Genomic DNA, 18302 nt, shown 5'->3' with positions numbered 1-18302 from the left:
CAACAAATCAGTTACTATAACCGCTAGACTGTCTAACTGAGACTAAAAATTTAAAGCAGTTTCCTGTATGTACTAGAATGTCTGGTTCCCTCGCTGGGAAAAGACCTGCTAATCAAGTTAAACACCCAGATAATCTTTTCTCCAGATTATTTGTCAACAGAAGTACCTCCAGGACATGTCTGTGCATTGCAAACTGCTCTACAGTTCACTGAAGGAGATAAGCAGACCAGACCCATCCCAGAAGAAATCTTGAAAGCTGTGAAACCCGAGGCCTGAGCTGATGGAAAATCTGGACCAGCAAGAACAGCAAAATCAGTTCAAGTGAAACTTCAAAAGCCAAGTACTATAACATGTCATGTTAAATAGTATCCACTTAACCTAGAATCCAGAGAGGGAATTGTTTCATTTAATAGAGACATTCTTAAAATATCAATTTATATGACCCTGTCAATCTCCATATAATACTCCAATACTGCCTGTGTAAAAAGCCAGGCACCCTAAATGAATATCAGTTTGTGTAAGATCTCTGGGTTATTAATCAGATTGTAGAGTACATCATTCTGTGGTGCCAAATCCATACACCTTACTTACTACATTATCTGGAGATTTCTGTTGGTTCACCATCTCAGTTTTGAAATATGCCTTTTACTGCATAGCCTTGATTCAGAATTTTAAGAACTTTTTTGCTTTTGATTGAAAAGCAAAAGCCTTCCTATTAGGAAGGCCCAGTTAACTAACTTTAACAACAATATTGTTGGACTGTTCTTCCACAAGAATTTAAAAACACTCCCACAATATCTGGAGAAGCATTCGCCAGATATTTAAAGGATTTACACTTACATGAAGGAGTATTATCACAGTATGTAGATGATAAACTAATAGCAAGCTATAGCAGAAAGGCATCAGATAAAAACATTATTCAAACTCTGAATTTCTTACGAGACTGAGGTTACAAAGTCTCAAAGAAAAAAGGTCAAATTTCACAAGAACCAGTGAAGTATTTAGGTTCTAAGCTATCCAAAGGACAGAGAAACCTATTGCCAGACCAGAGAATAGCTTTAGCTCGAATAGAAGAGCCACTTAGGAAAAAGACAGCTTTGAGGATTCCTAGGGATAGCAGGACTCTGTAAAATTTGGATACCTAATTTTGGACTTATTGCAAAACCCTTCTATGAAGGCTTGATAAAACCTAAGCAAGAGCCTCTAAATTGGACAACTGAATGTAAAAATGTTTTCCAGAAAAAGAACTTTTAACAGTACCAGCCCTAGGCCTCCCAGACTCAAGAAAATACTCTGACCTTTTCAAACATGAAAGACAAGAGATTGGATTAGGAGTGCTTACTCAAAATTGAGGAAATGCCAGAGGTCCCTGTGGCCTATTTTTTTAAACAGTTAGACAATACTACCCAAGGATGGCCAGTATGCCTAAAGGCTGTTGCAGCAACATGTGACATTCGCAAAGAAGCTGAAAAATTTACTATCGGAAAATCTACCATTGTGCACACGCCACAGGTAGCTATTGGCTCATGCTGGACAGTTAGATAAGTATCAAGCTATTCTACTGGATAATCCTAACATTACTCTTAAAAGCTTCTTCTAGTTTAAACCCGGCTACCTTACTTTAGAATGGGGAAGGGTAACCTGTGCACAACTGTATACAAATAATTGATGGAGTCTATTCCAGTCACACAGATCTTGTAGATCAACCTTTAGAACATCCAGACATTGAAATGTATAATGATGGAAGCAGTTTCACGGAGAAAGGACATCAAAAAGCTGGGTTATACAGTGGTAACTCTACAAATAGTACTGGAGAGTGAGGCCCTTTCCCCACATGAATCCACACAACAAGCAGAACTTACCACAGTTACCAGTTTTGGAAAGGAACAGGAGATAAACATTTATACAGATTCTAATTATGCTTTTAATATAGTTCATGCTCATGGAGCCATCTGGAAAGAAAGAAGACTCTTAACATCTGGTAAAGAGGAAATTAAAAATGTACACATGATCTTAGCATTATTAGACGCAGTGATACTGCCTAAAGAGGTTGCCATAATACATTACTATAGTCATTAGAAAGGAAAAACAGACTATATAAAAGGCAATAGAATAGCAGATCTAGAAAGAAGAGCAGCAGCCAAACTAAAACCTCCATCACTGTCATTCATACTTTCTCTGAAACCAGATTTAAAACTAAAATACTTTTCTCCTCAGTATTCAGCCCACGATCTGTTGAGAGCCAAAGAGTGGGGCTATCACTTAAAAGAAATAGATGCTAGGTTCTCAATCAAACATTTCACACAAGAGAATGGAGGAAGGATGGATTCATAATGAAAACAGAATAATTCTTACTCCTGAACACTTAATGGAAAGAGTTCCTACTTATTTATACCAAAGCACTCATTATGGAAGAGATGCCATATCAATGGTTGAAAAAATTATATTATAGGACCTAAGATGCAAAGAACCATTCAGAAATAACCCAAAATGGTTTAACTTGTCTTAGAAACAACCCCAAATCTGGGCCTCTGTTCCCTGTAAAAGCAGTGCAAGCCAGGGGCACAACTCCAGGTGAGGACTGGCAAATAGACTTACTACTTTGCCAAGGACATGTGGAAATTACAAGTACCTTCTTGTTTTTGTAGATACATTTACAGGATGGGTAGAGGCCTTTCCATATAGATCAGAGCAAGCTTCAAAATTAACTAAGCCACCCCTGAAGGAAATAGTCCCATGGTTTGGATTCCCAATTTCTTTCACTTTTTCTTCTCTTTAAGAGGTTTAAAGGGCATTTAAAATTTGTCTCCCTATACACACACACACACACACACACACATATATATATACACACACACACATCCATATATACACACAAAGAGGTAGATATGTGATATATATATTTCAGGAAATTTTGTTCACAACTTTTTTTGGGGGGGTGGGTGCATAGACTGGGAATCAAATTTGTTTTATTGATACATATTATATATTTATATACCATGTAATCATCCAAAGTGGACAGTCAATGGTTCGCAATATCATCATTTAACTGTATGTTTATCATCAAAATCGACTTTTGTGTGTGTGTGTGAAAAATAACACATACACCAAAAAGCAATAAAGGTCAAAGCACACTGCAACAATTAGTCGTAGAAAAGATTTCAGAGTTTGGTACGGGCTACAATTCCACATTTTTAGGTTTTACTACTACCTGTTCAAGACACTGGAGATTAAAAGAAATATCAACATAATGATTCAGCAATCATATTCATTTGTTAAATCCTACCTTCTTTGTATAACTCCACTATTACCTTTAATCTTTCTCCCACTCTTCAGGGGTATTTAGGCTATGTCCATTCTAACTTTTTCATACTGGAAGAGGCTGTTGGTAATACAGGATACAGGGATGGAATTAGTTGATGTTCTAGTGAGGCTAGGCCCTCTGATTTCAGGACTTATCTGGTCTAGGGATACATCTGGAAGTTGTAGGTATCTGGAAAGTTACCCTAGTGCATGTAACCTTTGTAGAATCCTACCTAACACCCTAGGTGTTCTTTAGGATTGGCAGGAATGGTTTTGGTTAGGGTTTGGCAAACTATGATAAGTAGCAATGTCTAACTGAAGTTTGCATAAGAATGACCTCCAGGGTAGCCTCTCAACTCTATTTGAACTCTCTCAGCCACTGATACCTTTTTTTGGTTACACTTCTTTTCCCCTTTTTGGTCAGGATGGCATTGTTAATCCCATGGTGCCAGGGTCAGGCTCATCCCTGGGAATCATCTCCCACGCTGCCAGGGAGTCTTTCACCCCTGAATATTATGTCCCATGTAGGGGGGAGGGCAATGATTTCACTTGCAGAGTTGGGCTGAAAGACAGAAAGGCCACACTGAACAACAAAAGAGATTCTCTGGAAGTAACTCTTAGGCATACCTATAGGTAGGCAAACATTATATAAATAAGCTTCACAAGAGCAAGCCTCAAGATCAAGGGCTTGGCCTATTGATTTGGGTGTCGCTAATGTTTGACACTGTATCACTGGTTCCCCTGGTGGAAAAGGTTAATAGTTTCATTTTTTTTTTTTTCTTTACCATCCCTCAAGGGGCTTTAAATCTTCCTTCCTTTGTTCTCATAGAGTAGGTAAAATTCTAAAATACAATGTCCTCCTTACCCCTATATTCTGAATTACCTTAATCCCAGCCTGATGGGCTTCATTCTTATTTCTAAATACCAGGTTATACATATATAAACAGCCTCTCAAAATCCAGAAATAACAATTACCACTCTGGACTAAGTGACTGCTATAAGAGTTTACAATCTAGGCCCCAATTTTCTTATAAGTATTTTCTAATTGAGACCATACAATATTCGCTCCTTCGTTTCTGGCTTATTTTGCCTCATCAAATGTCCCACAAGTTCATTCAAAATGTTGCATGCCTCACAACTTCATTCCTTTTGGACACACATTTTCAATACAAAGTGATAATGGAGGTGGAGAGAATGGCTTTTGCATCAAAAATTTCACAGGAACTGTTAGGAGCTCTGAACATACCCTGGAAATCACATGCGTCTTAGAGACCACAATCAACTGAGAAAACAGAAAAGATGAATTATACCCTGAAGAAGATGGTGGCAAAACTTTGCCAAGAAACTAATCTCTCAGGGGTAAGGTATTCCAGTGACTCTGATGCTGGTAAGGGTAGTGCACAGAAGTAGGCTCCTTTCGAGCCCATTTGAAATGGTTTATGGGAGACCATTCCTAAAACAAGGTATACGTATACCCAGACTGAACAAGTCCAAGACTTAAAAACTAAGAAATGTGTTCATTCACCAGGCACTACACTAGAGGGAATTTATCACTATGCCTCAAGTCAACTCTCTTTTCCTTCAGATGTTCCCTTACATCAATTTAAACCTGCGGACTGAGTTCTTTGAAGTGGAAATACCAACCAAATTCATCCAATAGACCAGTTGGTACTAAAATGGGAAGGTCCCTATGAAATCTTATTTACAACTCATTCTTCTGTCAAACTAATGGAGGTGAAACCACATATACCATAGTAAAATAAAAATAGCACACACTAACCAGTTTTTCTCTCCTAGACTCCTTCACAGGACCAATGTTGAAAAGCAGACAGCTAAGAATCCTGAAGGAGAGGATACTGACCAACTTCCAGGAGGGGGATTTTGAGCTGATAGGCCATCTGCTCTCCTACTACCCACCAAGTGATAAACTCTTTCTCACTTTGAAACCCTGGTGTCTCAGGAATTGGCTTTTGAGTGCAACAGGCAAAAGAATCCATGCCCTTTGTTTGGTACCCCTATTGTTTTAAATCTTCAAGGTTTACTACTACTGCCCTTTCCCAAGCTCTGCCAATCATATCCTCTTTCTTTTCCTTCACTCAGCCTAAAAAGTAAATATTTCTAAGCCTTTTTATAAGGCTACTGACTTAATAACTCATTAAACTACTTTTAAAGTAGATTTTTACCAACTTTTTCTTTCTAGCTTGTTAAATACAGTATTATTTCTATCATTTACATAAAAAACGTGGATATGGAAACAGCAATGAAAAAACACATCAAAGCGTAGCCACAGTTAAGTAGCTGGATTCGAACATCCCCAAACATGGGTAGTGTAATATAGTCTCAGTTTCTGCTGAAGAAATAAAGAAAGAAAAGAAAAAGATAACTGGACAGCTGTAAGATAAATGTCATTATATACTTCCATATACAAAATGGAAGGGGGAAAAATACAAGTTAATGTTATTCATTGTCTTCACTGAAGACAATGAGGAATGACTTAATTTAAAAAGAAACTGTTTCTACATTCATGACCTTTGAATTCAAAATTTTTCAAACATCCAAGGAATTTGAGAAAGTTTGGAAAAAGTTTTAAAATATGCTTTTGAAATTCCTACAGGTACCATATATTTACCATCAGTGTCTTTTAGGTAGCTATCCTGCTTTAGGGTGTCTTTGATTGTGGTGGGAGTGGGGTAGACTGGGGGGCCAAGAGGAGTAAGGCAGATGGGAAGAGTGAATTACCTAGAACTTTTTCAAAAGTATAGATTTAGGGGTGCTTGGGTGGTTCAGTCATAGAATGCTCAACTTCCAGACCTGGGCTCGATGAGAATCTATGAGTAAGGTTTCTGGTGACCTACGCCAAAGTTGAAACAGGGCTTCAGCAACTTATAAACAAGCTTACCTTAGCTTCAACCCTGCTAATTTTTAAAAAATCAATAGGATCCAATTAAACAGCTAACTACTCCATGCTTTCGTCTTTTTGCTGACACCCAGATGAACAGTTCCAGTATTCTAAGGGCAGACCTCAATTATTCACTATACGGACCTGAAATTCCGGTTCTTTCACATTGTTCTTCACGTTCCAACCTTGGCCACTTGGGCCCACTGGTGTCAGATTACACTCAGCATTTGTAGCACCTTGCAAAACCCTGGAACAGATCACATACCTAGACCTGCCTGGACCTGTGGTCTCAAGATTAACCCCTTTTTCTGAGCACATTCTGAAAACAAGAGAATTTTAAACTAAGAGAAATAGCCAACAGTAATCAGATACTGTTTTTTAAACTATGGTCATGAAAAAAGTTTAAGTTCTTTACTTTCCTAAAATGATGATCATCAAAATGTCATTAATTGGTATCTTTTATTATGTAAATAAATCGAGTGAAGGAATTTTCTTTCCATCACTGAGAAATTGAACTCTGAGGAAAACACATCTACCCAGAGAACACAAACATGCTAAAATGTCTTTATAAGCAAAACTTGCTAGGGCAGTTGAAAATTCTACAAGAATTAACTTGCAAGGAAATTTTGTTTCATTCCTGTGCCTGTTATTCCCCTGACTGATATTTCCATTTTGTTATATAGAAAATATAGACTCTAGTGCAAAGGTACCCCTATTTGAGAATACAACAGTTTCTCACTAATAATGATGTCTCACTCTTGTACTAATTAAGAGGAAAAGAGGAAGGATAGTTGCTTAAAAGTTCCCCAAGATATTCTGCTAGATGATATCCCTCTCCCCACATTAAACTTCCATCTTACACAATACCCTTCTAGTAGAACTGTACTGAATCACAAAAAAGCTCTACTCTTACAGAGAAGCACACAATCAGCTGAAAGCAAAATTCAAAGGTAATAGTCAATGGCATTATCAGGTGACAGTTGCTCCATGCAGTCATTTAGCAGGGAACTTACTACCTCCACTCTAGTTCCACTCCAATGATTTTTCACCCTGCAGTAGTGGTTTACCCAAAATGAAAATATTATCAACTTACTTACTCCTCTCCCTAAAACTAATCAATGGCTTCCACTGACCATAGGGAAAACTCTAACTTCTTCAAGTCTTACATGACTCTTCATGATGTGGCAAAAGGTGTGAGGAAAAATGTGGTCACATTCATAAGACTCGATCTAAACAGTTGGACTAAGTGAATGGGAATATTCTATGGCTCAAACTTGAGAATACATCTTTGTCATAGTTTTACTATTCTTCACTCCCATCTCAAAAACAGGTGATCCAGCATTTCTGCATTTTACAGTCCTCCATCTCCCCCTATTCCATTTCAGCATCAAAAAAACCAAAGTCAGTACTACCCCAATCTACCCAAGAACCCTGTACATACTACTCATTCCTAGGCTTCTTTCTGTCTTCATCATTGCTGTGCTCCATTCAGATCTCTCCAACTATCCGAATTACGACTATTTTTTATTCTTCTGAATTTCATGATCCTCTTCCAAAGCACAGTGGGACCAGATTTAAGGATATAAACTTCAGGAAAGCAAAATATTTCCAACTTTGCCCTAGTTACCAACAAATGTGATAGACTTTATGATTCTTTGTGCCCCAAATTTCCTACTCCCAATGTGTAAGTAGACCCTGAATGACAACTGTTTTCATAGTGTACCCTTTCTCCTCTAACTAAATAACTTTGGCTATAACCAAACAATTCTGATGCCCCATATCAAGATCCAGTACCTTAGAGCACCTAGAAATAAAAACCTAAAATTGTGAATTATAAACTATACCAAAATCTGAAATCTCTTCTATAACTGTTGCAATGTACTTTGAAATTTACTGTTTTTGTATATGTTCTCACAAAAAAAGAAAAAGAAAAGGAGATGTGTAACAGAAAAGACAGCATTTAACAAATGAGTATGACTGCTGAATCATTATATTGATATTTCTTTTGGTCTCCAGTGTCCTGGAGCAGCTAAAAAACAAACAAACAAAAAAAAAATCATGGAACTGTAACCCATACCAAACTTTAAAATCTGTTCTATAACTACTTTTTAAAACATACTTGGAAATTTATTGGTTTTTTGTACATATGTCATATTTTACAATTTTTAAAAAAAGAGCCTTATAAGCTTCTTCCTACAACCATCCTCATAACCATCTGGCACTCATCTGAGCTTCTAAACAGAATGGACTCAAAAAACTAAAAGCAGCAGAACTAAAAGATAAAAAATAAGAAAGCTGAAAGGCATAGACTATTCTGTGAGTTATACATTTAAAATACAGATAATTTAATATTTATAAACATCACATATAACTTTGTTTTCCTATTTAACAAATCTTAGAAGCAAACTTTACTGTTTTAACTAATATGATGATTCATAACATAATCCAGAACTTCAGTTTTTGATCTTTTATAATGAATTTCTCAATTTTTAAATCGTTTTAATCCATTTCAGTTACTGTTAACGAGAGCATCAATGACTCTGGCATTAAGTTTTCACCAAAGGAAACAATTTTATTATGCTTATTTATATCATACGTCTATCCAGAGCTAATCAAAAGAATCCAAACATCCATTTTCAGAACTATGCTACTACTGGTTGATGTGGGAGTAAAAACTTGAGAATATTTAATGAACTTTCCCCAATCTAAATAATGTGGAAAATGCAAAGAGATAACGCATGGTTTATGTTCCCATGAAGTTTACAGTCTAGTTTAAAAAGCAAGATCAAGAGAGACAACAACTAAACACCCCATGGTAGCATTTAATTAATCTACAATAAAGCTAGTCAGTTCTGCAGCACGTCAGAAGAGCGAATGGTCAAACAGGTCAAGAAAATACTTCACAGACAACATAGAATCTAAGCTAAACCTTAAAGAAGGGTAGGATTTGGAGAGAAGATAGGGAAAGGGAAAGATAGTAAACCACAGCATATATGTATGTATGGGGGAGGGGTGGAAAGCTATAACACAAAAAATGCAAAGAACAAAACTGATAGAAGTTTAGAAGAGAGTTGCCAGCTTGACAACAGACAAGAGTTCACAATGGGATATAGCAGAAAATACATTTAAATAAACAAGGCAAATCAAATTACGGGAAACCTTACAAGTCAAGAAGCAGAATTTAGATTTGAATTGAGAAGTGGAAAGTTACTGAAGGTTTTCAATTGGTTTGCAACAACAGAATGTGGTCCCTATGATTACAAAGCCCAATGCAAGTCACATATGTGGGATCTGGGAACTATAATACAAAAAGGATGAAGACAATTTAAACAAACATTCCACAGCTTGGTTGCTGAACTGATAGCTTCCGGTCACGAATATGTATGCTGCCCTCCTTAAATTCTTCATTAATTACTTGTAACAGAGATTCTCAACAATGGTTTTTAAACTGCCCAGAGTGTGAAAAATTCTATAAAAACAAAAATCACTTAGCTAATTTATTGCATGTTTGTGTTCTTTGCCTAAGGACTGAAAGAGGGGGGAAACAGGAAAATAAAAAGATTTCAAAAGGTATGACTCACTACCATATAACCCTTTTACAAGCTATTACTGAGCATCAAAATTATATCCAATGAAACTTGCAATAGGTGAACCGGTGCATATATGATTTTATCTTGCTATTTATACAAAATACTCTGAATGAATGATACTGATTCAATTACTCAATGAAGAAAGATGTGATATTCAGAACAGGCCTAAATTTCTTAGTCAATCAGTAAAGATTACTATTACCAGCACTCAAAAAATTAATATTTTCTGTGCTGTTTGGAAGGGAGATGTTCCAGTGAAAAGGTCTATTTGACCAAATGAGGCTGAATTCAATCTGGTTCTTTAAAGGTGTTTTCTGCTCTATGGGCTTACTCTTGGAAAGTTCAAATATTCAAAGTTCACTTAATAGATAAAATAGACACGAGTAGGTTATTTTTTCCAACTGATTTTTAATTGTGAAAAATCACATATATACAAAAAAACAATAAATTTCAAAGCACACTGCAACAATCAGCTATAGATTTTAGCTAATTTTAGGTTTTTCCTTATAGCTGCTCCAAGACACTGGAGACTAAAAGAATATCAATATGATGATTCAGCAGTCATACTCATTTGTTAAAACCTGTCTTCTCTGTTATAAATCCACCTTCTCCTCTGATCTTTCTCTCAATCTTAAGGGATATTTGGGCTATGCCTATTCTAACTTTTTCCACAGTGGAAAGGACACTTGATAATATGGAGTAAGGGGATAGAACTAGTTGATGTTCTGGAGAGCATAGTCTCTCTGGCCTACAAACCCATATGGAGGCTGTAGGTTTCTGGAAAGTGGATCATACAGATACTAATAGTTTTTCAAAAGTCTTTTTTAGCATAAAGACACACCCAGAATTATACTCAATATCAAAAAAGGTTAATTTACATTATTTGTTAGAAATACCTATGTCTAGTAAGTTCTTTATAATTTACAAAGCAACACATGCAGCCCTTTTACACATTCTAACACTATTGATGCGTTAGATTCTACTTAAATACAGAACATCAGGACACATATTTTTAAGGGGCTTAGGAAGGAGATGGTAACAAATCAGAAAATAAATATTTAGAAAATAAGAGCAACCATTTAGATATGTTAGGCTCTATGTTAAGCACTTCATATATCTCTCCTTTAATCTTTGTATCGGTAATATCCATCTTAAACATGAGCATACAAAGATTGAGAGAGCCAACCAAATAAGGGCAGGACTTTGTTGTGATCACAACTGTACTCCCAGATCTTGACACACATGAGCTCCACAATAACTATTTGTCAAAGGATTATTCAAAGCATTTAGAGGTAGAGTTGGGATTTGAGCCCAAGTTTGACTTGAGCTCATACTCATTCAACTATTCGCCCATTAAACAAAAATCCAGTGAGCATCTACTATATGTCAAACACAGTTCTAGGTGCTCAGAACACAGAAGTGAACAAAACAGACCAAAATCTCTGCCCTGTGGAGCTTATAGTCTAATGATCTTAACCATAACATTATTCAAAATATATATGAAATTTTCAGGCAATAAAGGCCATGAAGAAGACTGCCACTCTTCAATGTCAAACTCCCAGCTGCACAACAACAATTAAACACAGAAAATACAGCCTCTGCTAACCCAAGTAGAATAACTGTTGTGGGAGAAATTTTATCCTTTCAGATCATCTTTGAGTACATAAGGAGGGAGAAGGGAAAATAGGTACCCCTAATACAAGGCCAGACTTCTTTCAGGCAAAGTTAATTTATCCAGAGGTAACCTTAGGGTCTACACTTCATTTGCAACTTTAAATTTTACTTGAACTAACTGAAATTTAATAAGAACAAAAATTATTGGCTTTTGAAAAAATATATCCTCTTTACAAATAAAAGCACCTCAGGAAAGAAGAGAAAATCTTCTTGTACTGTCTTTTCCTATATATTGGGTGATCCTCAGAAATCACTTCAGTACTACTATAATCTTTTATTTATTTGACAAGCACTCATTAGGGACCTATGTGTCCAGGCAATGGTGGATGAGGGTGAAGGACAGGAAAGAGACGAGTAAAAAAGATGCAGTCTTTCTCTCTGGACAATCAGTCAATCAGCTAAGATAAATGCAAATATAATGCATGTGCTATAACAAAAGTGGGTACAAAGCTCATTTCCCCATGTCATTCAGTAATTATTTATTACGTCCTGTCTCTTAAGAGTATAACCTACTTGAACAGATGAGTAGAACATACGAAAAAAAATAAGGAATAGGGGCAATAAATGTTAAAATAAATTTAGTTTGAAATGCTAGTGATAAATGAAAGTGAGGGGTAAGGGGTGTGGTATGTATAATCTTTTTTTTTCTGTTATCGTTTTATTTCTTTTTCAGTTGTCTTTTTTATTTCTTTTTCTGAATTAATGCAAATGTTCTAAGAAATGATGAATATGCAACTACGTGATGATATTGAGAATTACTGATTATATACGTAGAACGGAATGATACGTTAGTGTTTTTGCTTGTTTGTTAATTTTTTTAATAAACACACACACACACAAGAGTATAACCTACTTGAGAGCAAAGACTTACAACGTACATAAGCTTTTAGTATATCCTACATTAACTGACATAACTTAAAAGAACACCAAAAGTACACTGTGTTGAAATTCAAATTTTTCCACAAGATTAAAGCACACTCCTTTTTTTAGACTGTTTTACTTACTAAAATTCTTCATTAAAATGGTAAAAGGTTAGTGTTTTAGCATCTCATAGAATTTTATATGATGTAATTCTTTGCCAGAACCAACTGGTAGTAAGCTCGGCTTCACTGACTATCATCAGTGATACACATACTGAGTGCATCTTCTGATTCCAATAAAGAAATATGCCACGACCAACAACAAACTGTAAAAAAAGGGAAGTTCCCATGTACAAAAGGACACTCAACAACCCTATAAACTATTTTCTACATGTCCAGCCTAAAACCAGGTTTTAAGAAACAAAATAACTATTTTGTTGTTTCTTTTGAAACTTTGTAAAAATAAGATTAATAAATCACATAGCTTTATAATTTTTCCCTTTAACTATGAAAAGTGGATTTGAATCCTCAGACTTTTACTTAATTTTTATTTGATCATTTGAATTTGATTTTTTAAAAATAAGATAGTAACCTTTACCAATTTTTAGCTAGAAAATTGTTAATAAATGAACTTTATAACAAACTCCTAGAATAGGCAGGCTTTAAGCTATGTAAGTGCTACTTAGTCTTCCTCTGTTGACAATAAGACTACAATCTGTAAGCCAAATAAATATATGAAGCACATAAAGCTCAGAAGACAACAAGAGAAAGTAAAATGGGAGAAACAAAATGTGGTAAGGGGAATTCTTCCTTTCATTCAGTTAACAGAGAAATCAGGAGACTATTTACAATGAAAAGCTAGGCATTTGGGTGATCAGCAATCTAAGATAACTAAGTTATTCACATCTACATTTTTAATAACCACATTAAACTGGCATAGAAATTACAGTAATAATTTTAATAAGATACTTGATTTCTACAAATAACAAATACAATTGGGGGAAGAGTTAAGGTAGCTGAAGCAGGAAAGAAATCTTATAATAAACTGATTACAAATAAACCATAAAAGCAAATTGTAGAGGAAGCCACAATATAGTTTCTTAATTAGTTTGTTAATTCCAGAATGAAAAACAGAAATATCAGGCATGTATTTATTCCTCCAATATACGTTTATTAAATCTATTAAATGCTAGAAATTGGGTATAATAAGACATGATCACTGTCCTGAGGTAGTTCATTGGCTAAAGAACATATGTAAAAAAGATAACTACAAAAAAAAGAGTACAAGAATAAGTCAACCAAAAAATGAGGGAAGAGAGAAAAGAATAAAAATACCTGTAAGAATCTGAGAAAACTTAACAAGAAAGTAACATGTGGGCTATTTCTTTAGGGACAGGCAGCATCAATGTTTTTTCCAAGCAGAGAGAAAGTGAGGGAAGAGGAAGAGAAAATTTCAAGTAGAATTAGCAGAGATAATACTAAAAGTTTAAATCACATGAATAATAGGAGGAACAGTAGGAACAGCAACTTAAAGAAAAACTTCCTTCTTAAAGGACAAAGGATCTAGCATCAGAAGCATTCAAGTCCTAATTCAGCCACCTGCTAACTATATTTTCTATTTTCCTAATAGGTCCTAAACTGAACATTTAATTGCCATCAGGTAATCCATACAATCCATGTAATACAAAAAAAGGCCTACTACATCCTTAGAATCAACAAGCAACAAAAGTTTAATGAAATAAGCTTTATACTCAACTGGTTTCACTGATGGGAAACTAAAGCAGCAATTGTACATCTGTGTCTCTGTTCCTCTCATCGTGGTTTAACTGACAGGAAGCAGAGAATAAGATATGGCATACAAATGTCAAGTATTTCCTGCCTTCTCTGCTACATCTTTATGTCTTGTTTTATAAATAGTCCCCTATTTTATGTGAAAATGTATCAAAGTATGGTGTGAAAAACATAACATTATGAATAGTGAGGAGTGCTTATGAAAATAACCAATAAAAAGGTATTTTGGGGTTGGGATCTAAAGTTTCAAAATGAACAGAAAGACTATAATTTTCTGAAAAAAGTATTGTTAGGTATAAAACAACACATAAGACCTGAAAATCACAATGAGTAAAAATCAAGTGTCTGAACAACAGAGTAAGAGCTCAAACTATTTTACCCAATTTGACCACCTAGATCTATGATCCCCTTTTCTACCCCTACCCTACTAATCAAAAAAATAACTACCATCAAAACAAAACTTTCAACCATCTGACTCAACAGAGCAGTACAGAACTTGTCTCTTTACTCCTAGGCCATTTTTACCACTGTTCCTGGATTATAATTTGTGTCTCACCAACCAAACTATCTCTCTACTCCCTCATTCTCACCTCTATTTATATATTTATATCTAAAACTAGGTTCACAGTATTTATTCATTTATATTCATCTATTAACTATACACAAACCATTTAGAATCTTTTCTCAACTGATGAATCCTGCCTATTACAAGTCATTTTAACTAAGCTTCTAATTAATTACAAGTAAAGAAGGGGTGATCATGCTTACTCATGTCAATAACTTAAGAATGCCTCGACTCACCACTCTTATGCCTCATATTCTATATAAAGTTTGGCAAAATGCAGCTATCTTCTCCATCTATATTAGTAAATTCTTATTTAAGATTTAAGCTTCCACAACTACAATTTCACCAGCTTAGTGCTATTCCTTTCTGGGTCAAAATCCAAGGTGAACTGTCATATTTTACAACACATAAGCCCATCTTGAACCTCTTAAGACCATTCTTTTTACTATGCAGACTTAATAATTGTTTTATTGCCCCTCCAATTAAAACATGAAAAATTATTCTAATTTAAAATCTAAAATCTATTCATTTACTTTAAACTTTTAAGATATATGTTTGTGCTGTATATTTTTAGCTTTACATAAATGGTATCACATTGTATATATACTTACAGCACACTTTAATGTTTCTTTAAGACAATATTTTGAATAAATACAATGGTATTTGAAAAGGAATTTTAAACATGAGACATTCCCTAGAACTTAGTATTTAGAAAATATTACCTTACTAAAGTCAGATCATGATTATTATCCTTCAATACTAACAAAGAAAAATATCTAAGGTGTATAAAGTAGCTTACTTTCAATGCTGCCTCTTGAAGTGTTCTTACCTTAGTCAGGACACGTGTAGTAGGAGAACTAGGAAGCCTAGGGGTCTAAACCCAACATGTTGTTTCTTTCTAGTCTGCCTAACCACTGTCAGTGATGGCTCCATCGGCATGGATTATGTTCCAAATTGCCTTAAGAAAATCTCTGGCTATGAAGCTAAATAGTATATAACTCAAACGTTTCCAGTTTGGAGACCAGAGTAGAATAATATAAATCAGAAAATGCCTAATAAGGAAATGAGATAAGGAATAAGTTAATTTGAAGGCACAGTCTACCTATTACTATAATGGGTATTACCATTGCCAAATTCTTTTACTTTGAAAATTAAACTCAACGTTACCGTACAGAGAAGTCCCTTAGAATACTGGAGAAACCATTAACTGCCTTCTTCCGTCTTTGAATTTCTCTTCCCTTAATAGTCAATTAAACGGACATATCCAGGTTTAGAATCAACACTTTCACTTTTGCTGAGAAATGCTGCCTAGTTAGAAAGGCACCAAAAATAGAAAAATACTGTATTATAAACTCATGTTTAGCATAAATTGTGAAAAAACAGTCATTCTGTCCTGAAGACAGAATAACCTACTACATGTACACAGTAACTAACTGGTTTACTCTTAAGAACACCAAAGCATTTGATGGTACTATAAGGCTCTGTACTGCTCATTACCATAACAGCAACTTTAAAAAAAATTTTAATCTTCTTTTTTGTTTCATTCATTATACAAAAGTTATGCTTTATCTGTAACTGGCAAACCAATAAAAGCATTACTTTAGAATAGCATGGTGTGCTGGTTTGACTCTGTGGTGGACCCCAGAAAAGCCATGTTCTTTAATCCTCATTCAATATTGCTGGGTGGGAACATTTTGATTGTTCCCATGGAGATGTGACCCACCCAATTGTGGGTGGTAACTTTTGATTAGATGATTTCCATGGAGGTGTGTCTCCACCCACTGAAGGTGGGTTTGCTTACTGAAATTCTTTAAAAGAAGAAACATTTTGGAGAGAGTCTCTTTTGTAGAGCTATGAAAAGCCAGCAGATGCCACCATGTTCACCACTTGCCCTTCCAGGGGGGTGAGAAACATTGAACATCATGTCATTAGTCTTCCTGAACCAAGGTACCTTTTCCTGGATGCCTTAAATTGGACATTTCCATAGCTTTGTTTTAATTGAGACATTTTCTCAGCCTTAGAATTGTAAACTAGCAACTTACTAAATTCCCCTTTTTAAAAGCCATTCCATTTCTGGTATATTGAATTCCAGCAGCTAGCAAACTAGAACACATGGTAACTGATGAAAAAGCCAGTCCATATGCATATACATAGCAACAACTGTAACTTCTGGAAGTCTTTTCCTTTAGTCACTTAAGGAATTAAATATATTTAGAATAACAGGCAACTTTAAAAAAATAAAATGCTGGTTTATCAGTCTGGTAGCAGAGGAAGCGCAGGCCCACAACATATTTCAGATTACATTTTATGGAAGTATATCCTTTTATTAAACTTCCTCTGGAGGCTACTCTTCTGGAAGCTTCAGCTACATTTATCATGGTTTTTACCAAACCCCAACCAAAACTATCTCTGCCCTCCCATCTCATATTATTGACTGCTCCTTCCAAATGGGGGGTGGGGGTTGGAATAAACATGGCCCAGACAACCCTAGGGAGCAGGAAAGGGATCAAAGGTGATGGTGGAATTGTACAGAGAGGGTGGGGTTCGGCAGACGACTGTAATTGCTGGATCATTATACTGATGTTTCTTTCGGTCTCTGGTATCCTGGAGCAGCTAGAGGTAAAGAACGAAAGTTGAGGAACTGTGGCCCATGCCAGACTCTGGGATCTGTGACTTGCTGTTGTGATGTGCTTTGAAATTGTGACCAAATGTCCATCAATGGATGAGTAGCTAACAAGCTGTGGTATAAACACACAATGGAATATTATACAGCTCTAAAACAGAATAAAGTCATGAAGCATGTAACAATGTGGATGAACCTTGAGGACATTATGCAGAGTGAAATTAGCCAGAAACAAAAGGACAGATACTGTACGGTTTCACTAATATGAACTAACATCAATGAACGAACTCTAAGAATTGAAGTTAAGAGCACTAGTATAAGGAGATAGAAATAAGGCAGAGATTGAAGGAATACAGACTGTGCAACAGGACTGATTGCAAAAATTGAGAAATGGATAGCACCATAATACCCGACTTTAGCACAATAATATAAGTACACTGAATAAGCTGAATTTGAGTATGATTGAGTCAGAAAGGCTGGGGGCACATATGAAACAAGAAGGAAAGACAGAGGATAAAAAGTATTACTTCGGAACGCCTGGAGTAGAAAATGATAGTGATTAAATGTACAAATAAAAAACATTTTTGCATGAGGGAGAAGAAATGAATGCCAACACTGCAAGGTCTCAAAAATGGATAGAATAAAAGAAAAAGTACAATCAATGCAAGCTAGGGTCTACAGTCAACAGTAACATTAATATATGCTTCCACTGAATTTAATAAAGGCATTATGCCAAAAACTAAATGTCAACAGGCAGGGGGCATGGAGGAGGGGTATGGATTCTTTGTGGAAGAAAAGGAAATGTCTTCATATAGATTACAGTGGTGAAGTCATGTCTATATTCTTAGGTTGGATTGTATGATGTGTGAATAAAACTGTTTAATAATGAACAGAGAAAAACAAATGCTAGAGAAAAGGTGGAGAAAGATATGTACCTATTCACTGTTGGTAGGGAAACTGAGAGGTACAGCCCTGGGAGGGCAGTGTGGTAGTTCTA

At 35.5% G+C, this 18302-nt stretch overlaps 1 protein-coding gene across 5 annotated transcripts in view; it reads right to left on the bottom strand.

Moving 5' to 3' along the window:
* Nucleotides 1-18302, bottom strand: part of ELF1 (E74 like ETS transcription factor 1) — a 174123-nt gene that overhangs the window by 106564 nt on the left and 49257 nt on the right. Inside the window, exon 1 of one of the 5 annotated variants that reach the window (XM_077158381.1) lies at nucleotides 14083-15241. The exons of 3 other annotated variants lie outside the window; for them this stretch is intronic. The gene's annotated coding sequence lies outside the window, so the exon portion shown is untranslated. Of the gene's footprint in view, nucleotides 1-6202; nucleotides 10266-14082; nucleotides 15242-18302 lie in introns of those variants that run through there. One more of the 5 variants, XM_077158380.1, reaches the window with a different exon arrangement.

This window comes from Tamandua tetradactyla, chromosome 4 (assembly GCF_023851605.1).
Source record: "Tamandua tetradactyla isolate mTamTet1 chromosome 4, mTamTet1.pri, whole genome shotgun sequence".
In the NCBI taxonomy this organism is placed as follows: Eukaryota; Metazoa; Chordata; class Mammalia; order Pilosa; family Myrmecophagidae; genus Tamandua; species Tamandua tetradactyla.
This window is presented reverse-complemented; position numbering and strand designations above follow the sequence as displayed.